This window comes from Hemitrygon akajei, chromosome 8, assembly GCF_048418815.1.
Source record: "Hemitrygon akajei chromosome 8, sHemAka1.3, whole genome shotgun sequence".
Taxonomy (NCBI): domain Eukaryota; kingdom Metazoa; phylum Chordata; class Chondrichthyes; order Myliobatiformes; family Dasyatidae; genus Hemitrygon; species Hemitrygon akajei.
Window position 1 is genome coordinate 121,599,570 of NC_133131.1, and position 22,245 is coordinate 121,621,814.

Consider the following 22,245-nt stretch of genomic DNA (forward strand, 5'->3'; position numbering starts at 1 on the left):
AATGCATAAACTAAAAGATATTATTGCTCACATTCACTTCAATGATCAACAAAATTTCCATTAAGAATAATGAGATGGAGCATCAAAAACATAACTTATAAAATATTCCACAACAGTTACAAGGCACAAAGAAAATTCTGCTCAGAGTCCGTTCATGACAGAAGCTCACTGGACTAACAGGACTTTATAAATTATATGCAAATTGATGGAATCAATGCACATAAATATTAAACTATTCATTGCTATTACATATCCCCTTGAATTTTGGAAATCTTGGAAGGTGGTTATATATAACTATGTCAATTCCAGACTATGTATCCCAAAGTATGTATGTGTTACCATATACTATCGAAGGATTATTTTCTTGCACACATTTAAATAAAATTTAAATAAAAATAAAATACAATAGAATTCACAAACAAATATTATAAACAAAGACTAACAAGCAACCAATGTACAAAAGAAGACCAACTATGGAAATAAAATAATACTGAGAACACGAGTTGTAACAAATTCTTGGAAGTGATTCTGTAGGTTGTAGAATCAATTCAGAGTAGTGGTGATTGTAATCATCCAGATGTCTGATGGTTGTAATATAATAACTGTTCCTAAACTTGGTGGTATGGGGTCTGATGTTTCTGGACAACCTGTCTGCTGGTAGTAGCAAGGGGACACGGCTGAGATGTTGTGGTTGTTGATGGTGGATGCTGCTTTCTTAAATGTATTCAACGGGTGGGAGGCTTTTCTCTGTGATGGACTGGGCTGTATCCACCACCTTAGGTACACTTTTCCATACCTGGTTGTTCCTGGTGGTTCCATATCAGGCTGTCATGCAAGCAGTCAGGATACTCTTCACTTTGCATCTAGAGAAGTTTTTGGTGACTTGGCAAATCTGCACAGGATTCTAAAAAAGTAGAATTTTTGCTGTGCCTTCTTTGTGGCGACACTCGCATGCTGTTCCCAGGACAGATCTTCTGATATGTTCACGCCAAGAAATTTAAAGCTACTGACCTCTTCACCTCTGTTTTCTTAGTAAGAACTGATCCATGGACCTCCCCCTTTTTCCTCCTGCAGTCAATAATCAGCTCTTTGATTTTGCTGACACTGAGTGAGGGGTGTTTGTTGTGGGTCCACTAAACCAGATTTTCAATCTTCCTCCTCCATGCCAATTTGTCACCTCCTTTGTTTCAACCATCAACAATGGTGTCTTCAGCAAACTTAAATATGACATTGGAGCTGTATCTAGCCACACAATCTATGTACAAAGTGAGTAGAGCAGGGGGCTAAGCACACAGCCTTGTGCTGTACCTGTGCTGATGAGGATTGTGGAGGAGATGCTGTTGTCAATCCACACTAACTGGGGTCTGCCAGTAAGGAAATAAAGAATTCAGTTGCACGGCAATGTACCCAGACCCAGGTCTTTGAACTTAGTGATAAGTTTCAAAGGGATGACAGTGTTGAGTGCTGATACTCATGAAGACATCAGGCATTTCTGCACCAAGTCAACAGCATTGAACTTCGTATGCTGGGGGAATTATTATTCAAATGGAAGTGATTTCAATGAGGATTCCAGGCTAGCAATTGAAATGGCAAAAGGAAAAAAAGCAATTTGTCTTTGTTATTTTGCTTTAGTTCATATTTTCAATTGTTTTGCAATTTCATCATTTTTTTACTATCAAACTTAATTTTTCAATTACTTACTTCAAATTATCATGGCTTGTAAAATACCACGAATGTCAAGGATTTGATAAAAGCACATTAATGAGGTACAACTTTGACAAAGTTTGACAAAGCACTCAGTTAGATTTGCTTCTGCCCGGGGTGGTCACACTGTGCTGGATATTAAAGGCGAGAACACCCTGCACCTTTTACATCTGCCCTAAGCATGTGGAATATGATGGAAAACTTGGTCATAATATTCACAGCACAAGTAGATTTTTGGAAATTGTAAGAATTGAAAGTCATGGGATTAGTATAGAAAGTGACAATGAGGTAAAAGAACAGCTATAATCTTACTGAAGATGAAGCAGAACACATAAATTAACCTGCTGCACTCCTGACAGTTCATATGTGTTGTGTCTATGGGCAGGTTTCTAGACAGCTGGCATATTCTTGCACAATCTAATGTTTCAGGGTATATATACTCCCTTTCACAAAAGCATTAAGAAGTATTTTAAAGAATATTAACCCATTAGCAAGTTATCTACACTACCCTCCAGAATACATTTCAATGTATTCACAACTACTCTGCAGGTATATCAAAACATAATTATGAAATAAGTTAGCAAGGTTTATCTCTTTAGCTCTAATTTTGCTAGGAGGACTACAACACGATTATGCTTATAATTAGAGAAATTGCATAACACTTACACAGGTGAAGTAAGGCAAAATAACTAGAGAGAAATTATAGCTCTAGATTTTGGTCATTCCTGTCATTGCTCAGACACTTCAGTGCTCCCCTCACCAAACTTACATGAGGTAGGATTCATAACACTGACTGTGTTTATCAAGGGACTCTAGAAATACAATTGGCAAGGTCCCAGCAGGGTCTCACACAAGATAACATAGTCACAGACTGGCCAAAACAAATCCTGTCTGCACAACTGCTGAGGAAAACTTTAACTGATAGCAAAGCCATACCCTATCGTTACCGCTGTCAAAGTCAACAAGCCCAAGCCCTTCCAAGTGTTCCAAAACTGCTTGATATAAGGAACACTCCAAAGCATTCAAACACAAAACATTCTTAATAAATTATTATAATAGTCTAAAATTAAAATATATAAAGGTTAAATAAAATGCCACACATGCAAATATTTCAGAAAGAAACAACTTATTTAAAATAAAATTATAAACATGCTGGAAAGATTCAGCAAATCAGACAGCTCCTATGTAAAGAACATTTCAGGTGGAAAACCCCTTGTTGGTTCTAACGGTCTTTGACCTGAACTACCAGCTCTGATTCTCTTCAAAAGTTCAAAGTAAATTTATTATCAAAGTACATATATGTCACCATATACAACCCTGAGATTTATTTTCTTGCGGGGATCCCCAGTAAATGCAAAGAAACACAAAAGCGTCAATGAATGATCGTACATAAAGATGAACAAACAACCAATGTGCAAAAAACAAACTCTGCAAATACAAAAAAGAAAAATAAAGATAAAAATATAAATAGATAATCAACAAATAGATAATCAACACACAGTAGGCTTATTCAGAAAGTCAGAAGGCATGGGATCCAGGGAAGTTTGGCCAGGTGGATTCAGAATTGGCTTGCCTTCAGAAGGCAGAGGGTCATGGTGGAGGGAGTACATTCAGATTGGAGGGTTGTGACTAGTAGTGTCCCACAAGGATCTGTTTTGGGACCTCTACTTTTCGTGATTTTTATTAATGACCTGGATGTGGGGGTAGAAGGGTGGGCTGGCAAGTTTGCAGATGACACAAAGGTTGGTGGTGTTGTAGATAGTGTAGAAGATTGTCAAAAGTTGCAGAGAGACATTGATAGGATGCAGAAGTGGGCTGAACAGTGGCAGATGGAGTTCAACCCGGAGACGTGTGAGGTGGTACACTTTGGAAGGACAAACTCCAAGGCAGAGTACAAAGTAAATGGCAGGATACTTGGTAGTGTGGAGGAGCAGAGGGATCTGGGGGTACATGTCCACAGATCCCTGAAAGTTGCCTCACAGGTAGATAGAGTAGTTAAGAAAGCTTATGGGGTGTTAGCTTTCATAAGTCGAGGGATAGAGTTTAAGAGACGGATGTAATGATGCAGCTCCATAAAACTCTAGTTAGGCCACACTTGGAGTACTGTGTCTAGATCTGGTCGCCTCAGTATAGCAAGGATGTGGAAGAATTGGAAAGGGTACAGAGGAGATTTACCAGGATGCTGCCTGGTTTAGAGAGTATGGATTATGATCAGAGATTAAGGGAGCTAGGGCTTTACTCTTTGGAGAGAAGGAGGATGAGAGGAGACATGATAGAGGTGTACAAGATATTAAGAGGAACAGACAGAGTGGACAGCCAGCGCCTCTTCCCCAAGGCACCACTGCTCAGTACAAGAGGACATGGCTTTATGGTAAGGGGAGGGAAGTTCAAGGGGGATATTAGAGGAAGGTTTTTCACTCAGAGAGTGGTTGGTGCGTGGAATGCACTGCCTGAGTCAGTGGTGGAGGCAGATACACTAGTGAAGTTTAAGAGACTACTAGACAGGTATATGGAGGAATTTAAGGTGGGGGGGTTATATAGGAGGCAGGGTTTGAGGGTCAGCACAACACTGTGGGCCGAAGGGCCTGTAATGTGCTGTACTATTCTATGTTCTATGTTCTTAAATATCGAGAGCATAAGTTGAGGTACCCTTGTGTTGTGGGAACAGTTCAGTGAGTTGTGCTGAGTGAAGTTAACCCTTTGGGTTCGAGGGCAGAATGCTTGAGGAGTAACAACTGTCCCTGAACCTGATGGTGTGAGTCCGGAGGCCCCTGTACCTGCTTCCAGATGGCAGCAGGGAGAAGAAAGCATGACCTGGTTGGCAGGGATCCCTGCTCATGGAAGCTGCTTTCCTGCAATAATGCAGCATGTAAATGTGCTCAATGGTGGGGACAGATTTACCCACGATGGACTGGGCTGTATCTACTACATTTTGTAGGATTTTCCATTCAAGGGCATCGGTGTTTCCATACCAGGCTGTGATGCAGCCAGTCAAAATATTCTCCACTGCACATCTATAGAAATTTGTCAAAGTTTTAGATACAATTCCAAATCTTCACAAACTTCTAAGGAAGTAGAGCGCTGCCATGCCTTCTATGTAGTGGCACATACAGTGTGTACTGGACCCAAGACAGGTCCTCTGAAATGATAACACTGAGGAATTTAAAGTTGCTGACTTTCTCTACCTCTGATCCTCCGATGAGGACTGGCTCATGGATCTCCACTTTCCTCCTCCTGTAGTCAATAATCAGCTCCTTGGTCTTGAGATTGAGTGAGAGGTTGTTGTTGTGGCAGCACCCAGGCAGATTTTCAGACTCCCTCCTATGCAATGATTTGTCTCCACCTTTGATTCAGCTAATGGCAGTGGTGTCGTTGGCAAACTCAAGTATGCCAGTGGAGCTGTGCTTAGCCTCATAGTCATAAGTATAAAGCAAGTAGAGCAGAAGGCTGAGTACACAGCGCTGTGGTGCAAGTGTGCTGACGGCAAGAGATGTTGTTGTCAATCCATACTGAGTGGGGTCTGCAAGTGAGGAAATCAAGGATCCAGTTGCACAAGGAGGTTTTGAGGCCTAGGTCTTATTGTGGCGGTAGGCAAATTGGAGATCTAAGTTGCTTCTCAGGCAAGAAATGGAATGTTTGATCACCAACTTTTCAAAGCATTTCATCACAGTAGATGTAAGACCTACTGGACAGTGGTCATTGACGCAAGTTACCATGTTCTTCTTGGAGCAGTTATGTATCTCAGACTGCCGAGAGGTTAAAGATCTCAGTCGGTTGATCAGCACAGGTCTTTCGTACTCAGTCAGGTACCGTTTTTGGGCTGGACACTTTCTGTGGGTTCACCCTCCTGAAGGGTATTTTCAAGTTGGCCTCAGAGACTGAAATGATAGGGTCGTCGGGGCAACATTCCCTCAACTTTTTGTTTTACAGCTTCATGGACCAACCTGCTCTGAGCAGGAAATGTTTATACAGCCTGAAAGCTGTGCACCACTTAAAATGCTTTTTGTAATATGCTACTATGTAATATTTAGAATAAAAATTGAAATATCACATATTTTTGATTTTAGACCATAAGACATAGAAGAAATAGGCCATTTAGCCCATCAGACTGCTCTGCCATTTCAATATGGCTGATCCATTTCCCCCTCAGCTCCATTCTCCTGAATTCTCCCCATAATCTTTTAGGTCGTGACTTATCAAGAATCTATCAACCTCCACCTTAAATACACCCAATGACCTGGCCTCCATAGCCACCTGTGGCAACCAACTCCACAGATTCATCACCCTCTGGCTAAAGAGATTCCTCCTTGTCTCCATTCTAAATTCTATCCTGACCTTGTACCCTCTGGTCTTTCACTCCACCTCTATAGGAAACACTGTCTCCACATCCATTCTACATCGCCTTTCAACAATCGACAGATTTTAATGAGATCCCCTCTCATTCTTCTAAATTCCAGAGAGTACAGGCCCAGAGACAACAGATGCTGGTTAAATGACAAACCTTTGGTTATCAGAACCATTTTCATGCACCCTCTCAAATGTCAACATATCCTTTCTTAGATAAGGGGTCCAGAACCACTAACAATATTCCAAGTGAGGACTCAGCAGTCTATTATGAAGCCTCAGCATTACATCCTTGTTTTTATATTCTAGTCCTCTCAAAATTAATGCTAACATTGTATTAACCTTCCTCACCACCAATTCAACCTACAAGTTAACTTTTAGGGAATCCAGCACTAGGACACCCAAGTCCCTTTGCACTTCAGACTTCTGAATTTTTTTCCTGTTTAGAAAATAGTCTATGCTTTTATTCCTTCTACCAAGGTGCATAATCGTACACTTCCCAACACTATATTACATTTCCCACTTATTTGCCCATTCTCCAAGTCATTCTGGATCCTCCCTGGTTCATTGAAATTACTTACCTCTCCACTTATCTTCATATCATCCACAAACTTAGCCCAAAGCCATCAATTTCATCATGGAAATCATTGACATACGACGTAAAAAAAAGTCCCAACACCAACCCATGAGAAACACCACTAGTCACCAACAGAAAAGACTCCCTTTATTCCCACTCTTTGCCTCCTGCCAATCAGACAATGCTTTATCTATGCTAGTATCTATCCTGTAAATCCACGGGTTCTTAGCTTGCTAAGCAGCCTTATGTGCAGCACCTTGTCAAAGGCCTTCTGAAAATACAAGTACACAACAACAAGCGATTTTTCTTTGTCTATACTGCCTGTTATTTCCTTAAAAATTTTCAACAGATTTGTCAGGCAAGATTTTTGCTTAAGGAAACCATAATGACTTTGGCTTATTTTATCATGTGCCTCTAAGTACCCAGAAACATTATCCTTAATAATAGACTCCAACATCTTCCCAACCACTGAAGTCAGGCTACCTGGCCTATAATTTCCTTTCTTCTGCTTCTCCCCCTTCTTAAAAAGTGGAGTAACATTTGCAAATTTCCAGTCCTCTAGAACCATTCCAAAATCTAGTGATTCCTGAAAGATCATTACTAATGCCTCCACGATCTCTTTGGTTTCTTCTTTCAGAATCTATTTGGTCCAGGTGACTTATCTACCTTCAGACCTTTCAGCTTCACAAGCACCTTATCCCTAGCAATAACAACTGCACTCATGCCTGCTCTCTGACACTCTTAAACTTCTAGCATACTGTTACTGTCTTCCACAGAGATGACTGATGCAAAATAATTATTCAGTTCTCCACCATTACTAACACTCTAGTGTCATTTTCCAACAGTTTGATATTTACCCTCGCTTCTCTTATACTCTTTATATATCTGAAAAAACCTTAGGTATCCTTTTTGACATTATTGACTAGTGCATCTTCATATTTCATCTTTACCCTCCTTATGGCTTTTTCAGTTGCCTTCTGTTGGTTGTTAAAAGCTTCCCAGTACTCAAACTTCCCACCAATTTTTCCTCTATTATATGCCCTCTCTTCTACTTTAATGTTGGTCTTGACTTCCCTTGTCAGCCATGGTTGTGCTATCTTGCTTTTAAAATACTTTGTGATGTATCTATCCTATGCCTTCCAAATTGCTCCCAAACACTATAGCATTGCTGCTCTGTCATCATACCTGCTCATGCCTTCTTTCAATCAACTTTGGCCAACTCCTCTCACGAGCCTCTATAATGATCTTTATTCCACTGACTTTAGCTTCACCCACTCAAATTGAAGGGTGAATTTTATCATATTATAATCACTGCCTCCTAAGGGTTCCTTTACCTTAAGCTCCCTACTCAAATCTGGTTCATTACACAACACCCAATCCAGAATAGCTGATCCACAAATGAGCTCAAACACAAGCTGCACCAAAAAGCCATCTTGTAGGCATTCTACAAACTCTCTCGGAAAACAAAATCTGCACCAATTTAATTTTACCAATTAACCTGCATATTGAAATACCCCATGTCTAGTTGCCCTTTTGATACATTTTCTATCTCCAGTTTTAGTTTGTAGCCCACATCCTGGCTTCTGTTTGGAGGCCAGTAATCAGTGCCGTGATACATAATACGATCAGTATTATTAAGGATCCCACCCATCCATCCAGTACCCTCTTTGACTTTCTACCATCAGGCAGGAGACTACCATGCATAAAAACAAAAATGGTTAGGATGAGAAACAGTTTCTTCTCCCAGGTCATTAGGTTCCTGAGCTCTCAGCCACATTATATTTGAAGTGTCACTGGTTAATCTTAATCTGTAATATTAAATATTACAATATTTAATATTAATGCACTTTATTTGGTTAATCATGTGTGACTCATCTGTAGATTTTATCCTTACCTTCATAAGTTATCATGTGTTATGTGTACTACTGTGCTTTATATCCCGGTTTGAAGAAATGTCATCTCATTTCTATGTACATTATATGGTTATACACGTTGAATACATGTTAAGTGACAAACTTGACTTGACCACTGTAAAGTATGATAGAGGTAACATCATGCTCTGGGGGTGCTTTACAGCAGCAGGGACTGGAAATCTGGTCAGTATTGGTGAGAAGATGAATATTGTTAAATAGAGAGAGATCCCAGGTAACAACCCGCTAGCCTCTGCCAGAAAGCTTAAGCTGGGGAGGAAGTTCGTCTGTCAGCAGAACAATGACCCAAAGCACACTGTCAGAGCAACAATGGAGTGGCTTCATATGAAGAAAGCTGATGTCAGAGTCCTAACCTTAATCCAGTTGAGCATCTCTGGCAAGAACTCAAGGCTGCTGTCCATCTCTGTTCCCAAATAACCTGAGCAATTTTGAAAGGAGGAATGGGCAAACCTTGATCCATCACGTTGTGTAATGCTATTAGAGACTTATCTAAAAAGACCACTGCCTGTACTAACTGTGAGAGGTGGTACAACTAAGTACTAAGCAAAGGGCCGACATTTTAATTTTTGAATTTTTAGTTTTTTGTGCTTTACAACTTTCCTGGGGTTTTTTTTGGCTCTACTGTGAAGAAAGGAGCATGTGATTCACAAATATAAATTCTCAGTTAATCAAAACTCCGATTGTAAGACTCATTTATATGAACAGAGGGTTGGAGGCTAAATACTTTTTTAAGGCACTATACAACTCCCACCTGGGTCTTCTTACCCTTGCAGTTCCTTAACTCTATCCACAAAGATTCTACTTTTTCTGATCCTCTGTAACCTCTTTTGAAATATTTGATTTCATTTTTTTCATCAAAGCGGAACGTTTGATGGCTCTGGGTCTGTACTGGCTGGAATTCCAGAAGATGGTGGGTGGGGGAATCTCATTGAAACCTTTTGAATGTTGAAAGGCCTTGACAGACTAGATGTGGAAAGGATGTTTCCCATGGTGGGAGAGTCTAGGACAAGAGGGCACAGCCTCAGGGTAGAGGGGCACCCTTTCAAAACAGAGATGCGGACAAATTTCTTTAGCCAAAGGGTGGTGAATTTGTGGAATTTGTTGCCACAGGCAGCTGTGGAGGCCAGGTCATTGGGTGTATTTAAGGCAGAGATTGATAGTTTCTTGATAGGACATGGCATCAAAGGTTATGGGGAGAAGGCCGGGAACTGGGGTTGAGGAGGAGGGAAAAAAAGGATCAGCTATGATTGAATGGTGGCGCAGACTCGATGGGCCAGATGGCCTAATTCTGTTACTACATCTTATGATCTTATAGCCCCACCACCCCCTCTACCCACCTGCCTGTCCCTTCAATACAATGTATGTCCTTGGATGTTAAGCTGCCAGTTATAATCTTCTTTCAGCCATGACTCAGTGATGCCCACAACGTCATACCTGCCAATCTCTAACTGTGCTACAAGATCATCTACCTCATTCTGTATACTGTGTGCATTCAAATATAAAACCTTCTGTCCTGTATTCATCACCCTTTTTGGTTTTGTCCCCATCTCACTGCAACTCATCCCAATTTTGCCTTATTATCTGCCTGTCTATACTGACAGTTTTACGATACACTGCCTCTGCCTGTATACCCAAATGCCCCATCCTATCACTCATCCCCCTGCCAAATTAATTTTAACCTTCCTGAACAGTTCTAGCAAAGCTGCCCACGAGGATATTGGTTCCCCTCTGGTTCAGGTGCAAACTGTCCCTTTTATAGATGTTATATCTTCCCCAGAAGAGATCCCATTGATCCAGAAATCTGAAATCCTGCCCCCTGCACCAGTTCCCCAGCCCTGCATTTATAACCATATAACAATTACAACACGGAAACAGGCCATCTTGGCCCTTCTAGTCCGTGCCGAATGCTTACTTGCACCCATAACCATTCCTTTCCTCTGCCAGATTATTTCTTATTACCCTTACTGGCACAGGGTGCAGGCAGCAATGCAAAGATTACTACCCTAGAGAGCCTGCTTTTCAGCTTTCTACCTCGCTCCCTAAATTCTCTCCTCAAGACCTACTTTTGTCATTGCTGTCAGTACATATAAAGACTTCTGGTGGCTCACCCTCCCCCTTTAGAAAGCTGTGAACCTTATCCAAGATATTCCTCACCCTGGCACCAGGGACGCAACATACCATCTAGGTGTCTCTATTACATCCACAGAATCTAGTGCCTACTCCTCTAACTATGGAATCACCCATCACTACTGCAGTCCTCTTCTTTCCCCTTTCCTTCCGAGCCACAGTGCCAGAGTCCCAGTTCATCCCTCCCCAACAGTATCCAAAGTTATTATTGAGAGGAATGGCCACAGGGGTACTCATCATATCCTTCAATTAATAAATAATTATTACTCGGGGTAATACATTTTATTTATTAATTGAAGGGTATAACGAAATACAGTAAAACAAAGCAAAACTTTCATGCTTTGTAAACTCTTTCTCATCTGTCTTTATTACAAATCTATAAACACTGGCCAGATTAATTTTGCATTCAGATGAAAGATGCATCTTAGTTGTTATTAATCTTAGTGTTACGGATTTGCACTTGATTCAATTCATCAGACTGAATCCACATTCACAGTCAGCACTATAAGTTTGAAATGTTCCAAAGATGGATGAAAAAATGACAGTTCTTTAAATTCTTTGTTTCTAAGCACGTAGTTCAACATATCAGTGAATGTCTTAGTTCAACCAGTCTTAACTTTCTCAGGAGTGACAAATTTGAAATCACAGTATTGCTGTGATATTTTTCAGGCTGCTCTTTCTTTACAGTTTGTAATAGTAGCTGAGTATTCTTTTAACAACACACACAAAATGCTGGTGGAACACAGCAGGCCAGGCAGCATCTATAAGGAGAAGCACTGTCGACGTTTCGGGCCGAGACCCTTCGTTAGGACTAACTGAAAGGAGAGATATTAACTTAGTATCTTTCCTTTCAGTTAGTCCTGACAAAGGGTCTCGGCCCGAAACGTCGACAGTGCTTCTCCTTATAGATGCTGCCTGGCCTGCTGTGTTCCACTAGCATTTTGTGTGTGTTGTTGTTTGAATTTTCAGCATCTGCAGATTTCCGCGTGTGTACATTCTTTTCAGTCAGTGACTGTTACTGGACAGGACCTCATTGATTGCTATCCCAAGGAGCCCCTGCAAAGTAGTGCTCAAGATGCTTAATGGGCAGCTAAGAGCTGCACTCAAGCTATTCTTAAATATACGTGACATTTGTTCAGAACAGGTTCAAAAGGTTTCTACACCAAAAAGACAGAGTGAGCAAGGGCAGTTTAAAATAATTAGATATCTTCTTTCTCCCCAATTATTACTGATACTTTCTGAAAAGAAAATTCCAATTCCCATGTAACGGTGTGATTCGATTTTATGCTTTCTGGGTAACTCATCTATGACTCTGTTCTACTTATTTAACAACTACATGGCAGTATCACTTCCCTACCCCGTTTCCAAGTTGGAATGGAGCCTGATACATCCTTGAATTTTTACTTGTGAAAGTAAATAAAAAGCCATCAATCTGATTGAGATGGATCAAAAGATAACCATTTTGAAAACACGTTTCCTGAAAGGGATTCATCTATCTTTATCTCTCCAAGTTTTTCGAGCTGATGATTATACCTGGGTGACAGGGCAGACTTTACCTGTTCAGATTCACTCTCAGCTTTTTAATTCATGTCACTTCTGTAACCTTTCGACAACAGCTCACTGCTAGAACACTCAACTATAATCAATAACTGAAGAATGTGAAATTTTGCTTTGGAGACTGACATATAACATCAAAAAGCAGCTGAAGGTCAAAGAATAATTCAGAAACAGCAGTTGTCTTTTGAGTTCTACCAGACACTAACATGTCCCTTTGAGTTATTGATTTAAATCATTTGACAATTCAGGATGCAAGATTGTATACATTTAAATTGTATTAACATTCAAAGATGTAGATGTTGTCTTTATTTCACATCTCGTTCATACCATTACACAAACATCCAAGAGTAAGGACAAGCTATTAGTCTAAACAAACACCTAGCTACAGGTAAACAGAGGATAAGATTACACTGCACAATCGGTGTAATAACTTCATGCCCTGGTTCCTAAATTGTTGCCAGGACAACACTGCAGGAAAATATGACTTTGAAAGGATAAATCTTCAGATGACATTAGAAGTGAACATTTTAAGGATTCACATGAAATGCAAAACTGAAATTTCCTCCCTCATTTAAGCTATCAAGTTGGTTAGTAAGTTTATTGATCATCACAGGCATTCCCATTCTTGGTTCGCAGAATCAGAATTAGGTTTATTATCACTGACATACTGTATGCCATGAAACTCAGAAACACAGAAAACTTACAGCACGGTACAGGCCCTTCGGCCCACAAAGCCGTGCCGAACATGTCCTTGCCTGAGAAATTACCTAGGGTTACCCATAGCCCTTTATTTTTCTGAGCTCCATATACCTGTCCAGGAGTCTCTTAAAAGAATCTATCGTATCTGCCTCCACCACTGTCGCTGGCAGCCCATTCCACGCACTCAACACTCTCTGCATGAAAAACTTACCCGATATCTTCTCTGTACCTACTTCCAAGCACCTTAAAACTGTGCCCTCTCATGCTAGCCATTTCAGCCCTGGGGAAAAGCCTCTGAGTATCCACACAATTAATGCCTCTCAAAATTTTTTATTTTGTGGCAGCAGTACAGTGCAATAAATATAAATCACAAAAATAAATTATACACACAGATATAAATGTATGCATAATTATGTAATATATATGTGTATTGTAATTCCTTATTATATTGAAAATATATATATATATCTACATCAACAGATTGAGTGTGTGTCTTTAAGACTCCTGTACCTCCTTCCAGATGATAGCAATGAGAAGAGGGTATGTCCTGGGTGGTGGGGATTCTTAATAATGGATACCACCTTTTTGAGGCATCACCTTTTGAAGTTGTCCTCAATAGTGGGAGGGCTAGTGCCCAGAGCAAGCTGAGTTTACAACCCTCTGCAGCTTTTTCTGATCCTGTGCAGTGGCCCCTCTAATGTAGCCAGTTAGAATGCTCTCCATGGTACATCTGTAGAAATTTGCTGAAGTCTTGGGTGAAAAAGGATCTAGTGCTTTCCCACAGTATTTGATGAATACTGAAACTCTTCCCGGGCGTCCAGCCAGGCATAGGTATCGATTTTAACCAATGTTTCAAGGACAAACTCTGCCAGCTTCATCAGGGATGATAACTGGGTATGTCTAACCTGGTGGTATTTATATCCCTGTTGTCCCTCCTGATTGGTTAGTCCTCATCCAATCAGGTTTCTGCCGTCCCACCTTACTTACAATTGAATTCCAGTTGTTACTTCAAGCGAGACCTTCGTCTTTGTTAAAATTATTTTCCTCTAGTTTTATTTCAATGGCTTCCTTCAACTGGTGGTCCCAAAAGCCTTTGGCGTGGCACAGTAGTTTTGTGCCATCGAAGCCAATCCTATTGCCATTGTGAATGCAATGTTCTGCTACCATCGATTTCACCGTGTAACCCAAACATCCTATGCTCCTCGATACACCCCATCTAGCCAATATACGCTGCTCTGCAATCATAGGGAATCCTGTAAACGTCAGATGTCCTAAGGCTCAGGTCATCTTTGACCCACATAATCTGTGATTTGAACTTCCTTACAGGTTTGTGGATGGTATTAATCCATTATTTCTTCAGGCTTCTGGTGATCCTTCCAGAAACCATGAAAATATCAAGAAGACAGGTGATAGCAACTGATTCCTCCTCATTGATAGATGTCCTGGTTTCTCCATCGGTCCTTTTAAGGGCCTGAGAGATTTCATTCACCTTGTAGCAATTCTGTAGGAAGATCGTGTGTAATCATCTAATTTCCACACGGTGACTCTCTGGATCTTAAATAGTTATCACATTGTTAATCAAAGTAGAAAGAACCACTGTACGTTGGGATGCATGATAGTGGCTGTTATTGTTGAGGTACAAGTCCGTGTGAGTGGGTTTCTGATAGATGCCATGTCCAACGCTACTGTCCAGTTTGCATCATATTAAAATGTCCAGAAATGGGAGGCAACCATTCTTCTCCATCTCCATGATAAATTGAATGTTTGGATGTATGCTGTTCACATGGTCATGGAGTGACTGAAGTCCATGAAGCCACACTACAAAGATGTCATCAACGTATCTGAAGAAGCATTTGAAGCAAAAGTGTGATGAACTCAGACCCTCTCCTCAAAGTCCTCCATGTAGAAATTAGCAATAGCCGGCAACTACGGTGATCCCATGGCCACTCTGCCCATTTGTTCATAGTAGATGTCCTTATAGAGGAAGTACATTGATGTAAGGATGCGCTCAGAAAGGTCAAGGGAACCCTTATCAAACCTTGACTGCGGAAGACCAAGTTGTCCTTGATGCAAACTCTTGTGAACGGGGACACACATCGAAACTGACCATTATGTCCTCCGGGGTCAGCTGGATGTCGGTTATCACAACTGGGTGATAGTCACTGAGGTAGCTCACCCTGCTCTTGTTCTCTGCAGGAAAATACCCCTGATTTTCCTTTGCTTTGGCAGATTCTCACTACGCAGCATGACTTATCAAATCACCTCTAAATAACACAATATATAGGAAGGCAACTTTTTTTTTAGCACTTTTGTGATCTCATTGAATATTTGTGGATTAATTTGAATTAATTTCCCACAAAGTTTCAGCATGCAGGCTTGCTTTGTCATTTTTAGTATCACAGCTTCGTCCTGGCTGACAGATTTTTCATTTCCACATCTTCCTCCTATAAACCAGCTGAGATATAACAGCTTCAAGGTCTCTGTTCACATTGCTCCATTGTCACCTGGAATCTGGAAATCTGTGGGGCTTTCATTCCTCTGTCTATAAACATTAGGTTACGAATTGAAATCATTTGATTTTTCAAAATGATGAGAGGACTCTAGGCTGTGGAAATGACAGTTGATGGATAGGAGCTACTAAGGAAGTACTTCACATATCTAGGCTTTCTTATCGGGAACAATGTCTTCTCACATAATCACTCATCTCCAAAAGGGATCCAAAGAAATGAGTTGTATATGTAGAGTTATATTTTTCAAAAGAAAAATCAACAAGCATAAGAACAAATAAAAGAAAATCTGCAGATGCTGGAAATCCAAGCAACACACACAAAATGCTGGAGGAACTCAGCAGGCCAGGCAGCATCTTTGGAAAAGAGTACAGTCAATGATTCAGGCCGAGACCCTTTGGCAGGAATGCTAATTGATCGAAATTATATGAAATACAGATTACTGTAATTTGGTTGATTGGACTGGATAGAGGGTGCTCCTTTGAATTTTTAAAACACAGATCATCTGACCATTCAGAATGAAAGATTTTCCATGTTTAAATTACATTAACATTCACAGATGAAGACCGTGAATTTATTTTCCACGCATCACCTTGTTTTCTTTTTCACAAACTATGCTATTCATTCATTAACCAGCTGGAGGAATCATTATTTATCGCACATACAGCCAACACAGCTTGAAACCTGTGTATATTTCTCTAGTGCTTGCCAGTTCAAGAAATTGTAAGGATATGGCAGACTTCATGGGTCTGTCCTCTTATTTTTGAGACAAATTGCTAGATAACTTTACAAATAAAAACAAAGCTGAAATCTAAAACTTAATCAAGCACTCCAGTCGAAAACTAGCCATACGGTAGAGTAGTATGCTATTGTGAAATATCTTTTATTCAATTTACATTAATAATTTGCAGATTAGATTATATATAGGTGCACTGTAACTGATGGCTTTTGAAAGGAAATCCATCATCAATTTTGATGTGTTTTTAATTTAAAGACCAAGATGCTGAAGCATCTCTGAAGAATGTATTGGCATAAAGTTTAAAAGGTACCAAACTGATGCAGTCTCTACACCACAGAATGGTTCCACTCTTTCTATGAGCACAGCTATGATGCATTGTTTAGTGAAATCACAGTCAATTACTAAGGAAATTTAATTCACTTTTTGATTACAAGACTGACACCTTTTAAAGGACATATAACTGAAATACATCAGTTCAACTTTCAACTTCATTCGTTCTCTTCATCTACATAAATTTATAACCAATCCTCAACTTATTTTGTATAGTTTTACACAGCATTTCAGAGCCAATTGCAGCTGATTCTGTAATCAAATCGAACGTGCCCCTCCCCAATACAAATGAAGGAAATGGAAGTGAGGATTCACAGCTGGCAGTAATGCAACATTGTGGATGCCAACTGCCGTAAAAACTCAAGGAGAAGAAGAAGAAAAAGAAGAGGACTCACAAGTCCATCAGTTTCTTGGTTCACCTTGGTGTTGAGGGTACACTTGACATCAGTACAATGATTGCACAGAGCCCTGTCATTCATACAACTCAACACTATGCAAAGAGTTCACTGAAATATATCTGCGTGGAAACAGAAGAAACTGCACGTCATATTCGAGGGCAGACTGCTGGAGAAATGCAGTGACCAGGCAGCATCTCTGGTGGCAATGAGACACTTGATCTTTCAGATCAAAACCTTGCATCAGTCCAATGTAGTATTTACATAAAATCTCATATTAGTCTCTTTCATGCTTTGTATGTCTGAGTAACTGAACTCTTGCTCCCCAGCTCCAATATAACTTCTCAGCTCTGAAGGCCAATAGCTAAATACGTGCCCCATGCTTTCCAGCATTTTGCTATCTTTGCTATAATTCAGTGGCCAAAATTGCATGTTACTTGAACTAAAATCCAAACATTGGGGTCACAAATACTTCTTCGCTCTGGCAATCAATAATAACGTTTATAAAGCTAAAAATGAGTTTGCTTTTTTTAATGGTTTGATATACAATGACTTGTCATTTTGGTGAAGCATGTACTTAAGCCTCAAATTATGTGTTTTTCTTCATCCTTTACTGTCTTTGAATTGCCATCTTTTTCTCCCTTGAGGTATGACCTTACATTGCAATCCTAATTCTATCTTCTATCTATCTGGCTGTTCCACTATTTCAGTGTTGTTATAAATCTTCCATAGTTCTCCATGTCACTTGCTAAACTCTCTATTTTAAGGCTGAGGTAAAGAGATAATTGGGCAATATAGGTGCAAAAGGATTGGAGTGCAGATTCAAGATTACAAACAGACACACCATGATCTTCTTAATCGGCAGAGCAAACATGAGGGGCTGAATTATTTCTCCAAATTCATACTTTCGTAATTTGTACTGAATGCAAAATTCCATCTGTGATTCTTATACCAAAGCACAATTTATCTCCAGAAATTATCAACAAAACAAGCTAAGTTTGAGATGTCTACAAACATTGCGTAGTTGGAAAAAGATCTAAAGACATGCCAAGATCTAATCTGCATCTGAAACTTCAAGCCTATTTGACCTTTAGCATTACGGATAAATCGTAGGTATATTGCCTGTCCTCCTGGCTGCTTTGACTTGCAATTTTTAAAATAGTCTTTCATTTTTAGATTAATTCTGCATTGGATATAAGTGGCTCATAATTGATCTGACAATCCCAAAGTGCAGATTTTAAAGTATTGCCAGGAGATCATGGCATTATGCATTTGCTACACAAGTACAGGCGATCATTTCAGGACTTGCTCCACAATTCTCCTGTACCTGTTACAAATCACATAGCTTATCATGAAATTGTGAGCATAGCAGAGGGATTATATTTTATATTGTATTAACCACTTACAGAAATTAGTAGTAAGCCATTTTATTGCTTGGCTGAAAGATACAATATACTGTGTCTCTAAAATTCTGACTGTCCCAAAATCTTCATAAGGAATTAAAAGTAAATTTTGTTTGAATGGATGAACTCTTTGACTGAAACTACAAAGTTTGTAAATAGCCTTTTTCCTATGTTGTTGTTGTTGTTGAGTGCCGTCGACTCTTGGTGACCCTATGGGTTTTTGTGGTAAGATATAGAAGTAGATTGCCAGGCCTTTCTTCTGCACAGATACTGCTGCCACTCAGGTTGGGACTCGAGACCGTCTGCCTCGAAGTCCAGTGCTGATGCCACTACACACCAGTCAGCTCTATAACCACCATAAAAAATACACCTCCTAGCTCAATGTAACAACGTTCAGTCTATCCTGGAAAGGAGACTTAAAACAAGAAAGAGTGGTACAAAATATAATTGGCATGTGTGTTGCCCTCAGGAGAGAGAAAGCGGTACAAAGAGAGCATATATATTTTTTTTTAAGTGAGAAATGATTCACACTTTAATAAAGAAGATTAATATTCTTTAGTTTCCAGTATGTACCACACATCACACTACAATAATGGCACAATAAATTATGTCATAAGAAGTAAATGGTAATAATTTTAAAGTTGTTCAATTAATCCAAATCTGAAAGGTGGTTAATATTAAAAATGCAGTCTTTATTATTTGAATGATTAAATTATTACCAGGTCATGTTATTGAATTATTTAAATATACAAACAGACCCACTTCTGGGGAAATGTTCCCATTCACCACTGCCCTCTGATAATTGCTCCACCTTTTCTCGATCCCCTGAACTTGCTTCAGCCTCGTCACAATATTCTTGCATTTAACTATGTATCTCTAATCTTTGAATGAACTTCAGGTTCTATCTGCAGTGGTTCATAAGATTCACTATCTTTGCCTTGGTTGACACACACCTGCCCGTTTGGAGAAAGGTGTTTGTATTCACTCCACCTCTATCCTAGGATCTATTCCTTACACTGTTTCAGGCACTCCTTAGTTATTCATCAATCTCTCGTGGTCTATTTCCTTGTAGTCATGGCCTGTAACTCCAGTCCGTCAGCATGTCAGGTCTATCCTTCTTGGCACCAGCCATGCCCATATGAAAGCAGAACATGGGCAAAGTCAATTCACCACAGAATATGAAAGGCACCTGGTTCCACTTTCACCTTTCTCAATTATGGTCCTTCAAATAGATTGACTCAATCCAGTTCAAACCTGGTACACATTCTAGTGTCCTATTAAAAAAGGCCCATACTAAAAAATGTACAGTATAGACCTTTTTTTCAGTATGGTCCTGACATCTCAAAAGTTTAGTTCTCCTATAACTCAGGCCATCCAGCATTCATGGTTAATACTTTTATATTTTGCCTCAACAGAAAGTGTTTATAGCATTTCAGATACCAGCCTATAATAGATCAATTCTGCTGCATCAAAAGACGTGTTGATTAATGTTTTCTCAATTTAAAAGGTGTACTTAGATGGGCTGCCCTTATTCTCATTTTGAATGCATATATTCTTTTGTACATAAACTACCTCAGTAAGATCATCTCATGTCCTTGATCGTCTTAAATCCTGAGCCATTTTCTTAACTGAGAGGTTTCTGGACTTAATCCAGACACGTGTGAGAGTGGAGGTTAATGCCAATAAGTGTGAAGTGTTGCATTAATGGAGGTCAAACGCAAGAAGAAAATATGCAGTAAACAGTAAGAACCATAACAGCATTAATAAACAGAGAGAATTTGGGATGCAGGAGCACAGCTCCCTGAAAGTGGCAACACAAGTGTGCAGGGTGGTAAAGAAGGTGTACAGTGACTATAAAAAGTATCAACCCCCCGCCCCGGAAGTTTTCATGTTTTATTCTGTTGATCAGTGTAAAAAAAAATAAATCCACTGTGATTCAATATTGTAAAACATGAAAACTTCCTACGTTTTATAGACACAGTATATCATGCTTGCCTTCACTGGTTGGGGTGTAGAGGACAGACGTTGGGCAAGTCAAGTTGGAGCTATATAAAACTCTAGTTAAGCCAAATTCTTTTAAACATTCCAAAAGAATAAGCAGGTGAAGATTCAAATTAATGAATGACTCTGAATTGGTGGTTAGTGGCAAAGTCTGTGATTTAGCACAAGAAAAGAACAGCACAAAGATCTAGCAATCACTACAGTGAGCACTTGCTTTTCGCCAACATCTGCCATTGTCAGCTGTCACTTCAAAACAGCAGCTACAATATCAACAAGGTGGCTCGTCACCAAGCAAATAATAGATAGCTGGGCAAGCGATTTGTACTTTGGAGGCTAGTTGAGGTAAAGTTGTTAGGGTTGTCAAGTTCATTGTCATTTAACTATATACATATATATAACATATATAATCATATAATGTATATAGAAAGGACACATTTCTTGAACCAGGGTGTCAAACAGATAATAACTTATGAAGTTAAGGAAAACAATCTACTGATGAATTGTACATAAATAACAAACTAAAGTGTATTAATACTACATACTGTAAGGTATGGAACAAACTAACCAGTGACACTTCGAACATGTTACGGCAGGGAGTTCAGAAGCCTGACGGCCTGGGGGAAGAAACCGTTTCTCATCCTGACTGTTCGTGTTTTTATGCATCGTAGTCTCCTGCCCAGTGGTAGAAAGTCAAAGAGGATGCTGGATGGATGGGTGGGATCCTTAATATTACTAGGGACTTCTGGTCCGATGTTCGACTGCTCCCATACCAGATGGAGATGCAACCTACCTGCTTAGGAAGTGCAGGTGCTGCTGTGCCTTCTTGTTCAGGGAGGTAATATTAAGGGACCAGCTGAGGTCACCTGTGAATTTCCAGGAACTTGGTGCACTTAATTCTCTCTAACGAGGAGCCACGTATTCGCGGGGGTGGGGGGGGGGGGAGGTTCGTCTGCAGATGAGTTGTGATGCTCATCTGGATGGAAATTAATGTTTCGTGAAGTGTGAGAGTTAAATATTGAGCTCTCCTTTAGGGCACACGATTAGTGACTAGAATGGGATAGTTCCCAATCAGGAATTGGTGAGAGATTTGATAGAATAAGACAAACTCAGGTTTGTAAGCTCACTACCTGGCATGGTGCAATCTAAACCTTGGTGACTAGAAATGTCCAACAACATGTACTTCTGGTACAACATTCAACAATTTCAATGGGAAATGGAGAATAACATAGTTTCTTGAGCATCTGATGCAAAGCAATTCTTCTGATATGCTAACACACTTTTGTCAGGAAATGCTGAGAGCTGAATTTCTAGAGATTGTTAACACGGCCTGTAAATGGTCGTTAATGGCATTTTACTTTGAGAAAAATGCATTTTGAAATGAGTAGCTTAGAAATATTCATTACTAAGTGACTGAACTTCAATAACTAAACAGTATCAGTAAAACACTACATGCAGCCATTAATCTCAAATCTATGGGGAAATAGCAGAAATTGCAAATGAGGCTGAGTTTGAGAACACTACTTATTTTGTATAATTGCACTGCATCAAGTTAACTCTAAGGGCATAATACACTTCTATTTATCACAACATTGATAATAAAGGACATAGAATTTTGTCATGTGCTTAATGAAATAAAAAGAAAATTTAATTTTGTGTGTACCATTATTGCTTCTGGAAGATATTATCATATATCTGAAGAGCGCCTTCTGCAAATACTTCTCTGTCTCAAATTTGAAATAATTTTAATTTATAGGTAATATGAAGCTGGACTTTCACATTACTTTGAAATATCTGGGAAAATAAATTTCTGATCATTTTATTACAGAAAATGATCTTTAAAAATAGTACCTTAAATTTACAGAATATCTTAAAGTTAAGTAATTATTTCAATAAAGAAACAATAGCATTTATAGATGCATGTGAAGTTGTCT

At 39.6% G+C, this 22,245-nt stretch overlaps 1 protein-coding gene across 5 annotated transcripts in view; it reads right to left on the reverse strand.

The window, feature by feature from the left end:
• cdk14 (cyclin dependent kinase 14) overlaps nt 1-22,245 on the reverse strand; it is a 590,315-nt gene that overhangs the window by 287,565 nt on the left and 280,505 nt on the right. The gene's annotated exons all lie outside the window — the stretch shown is intronic.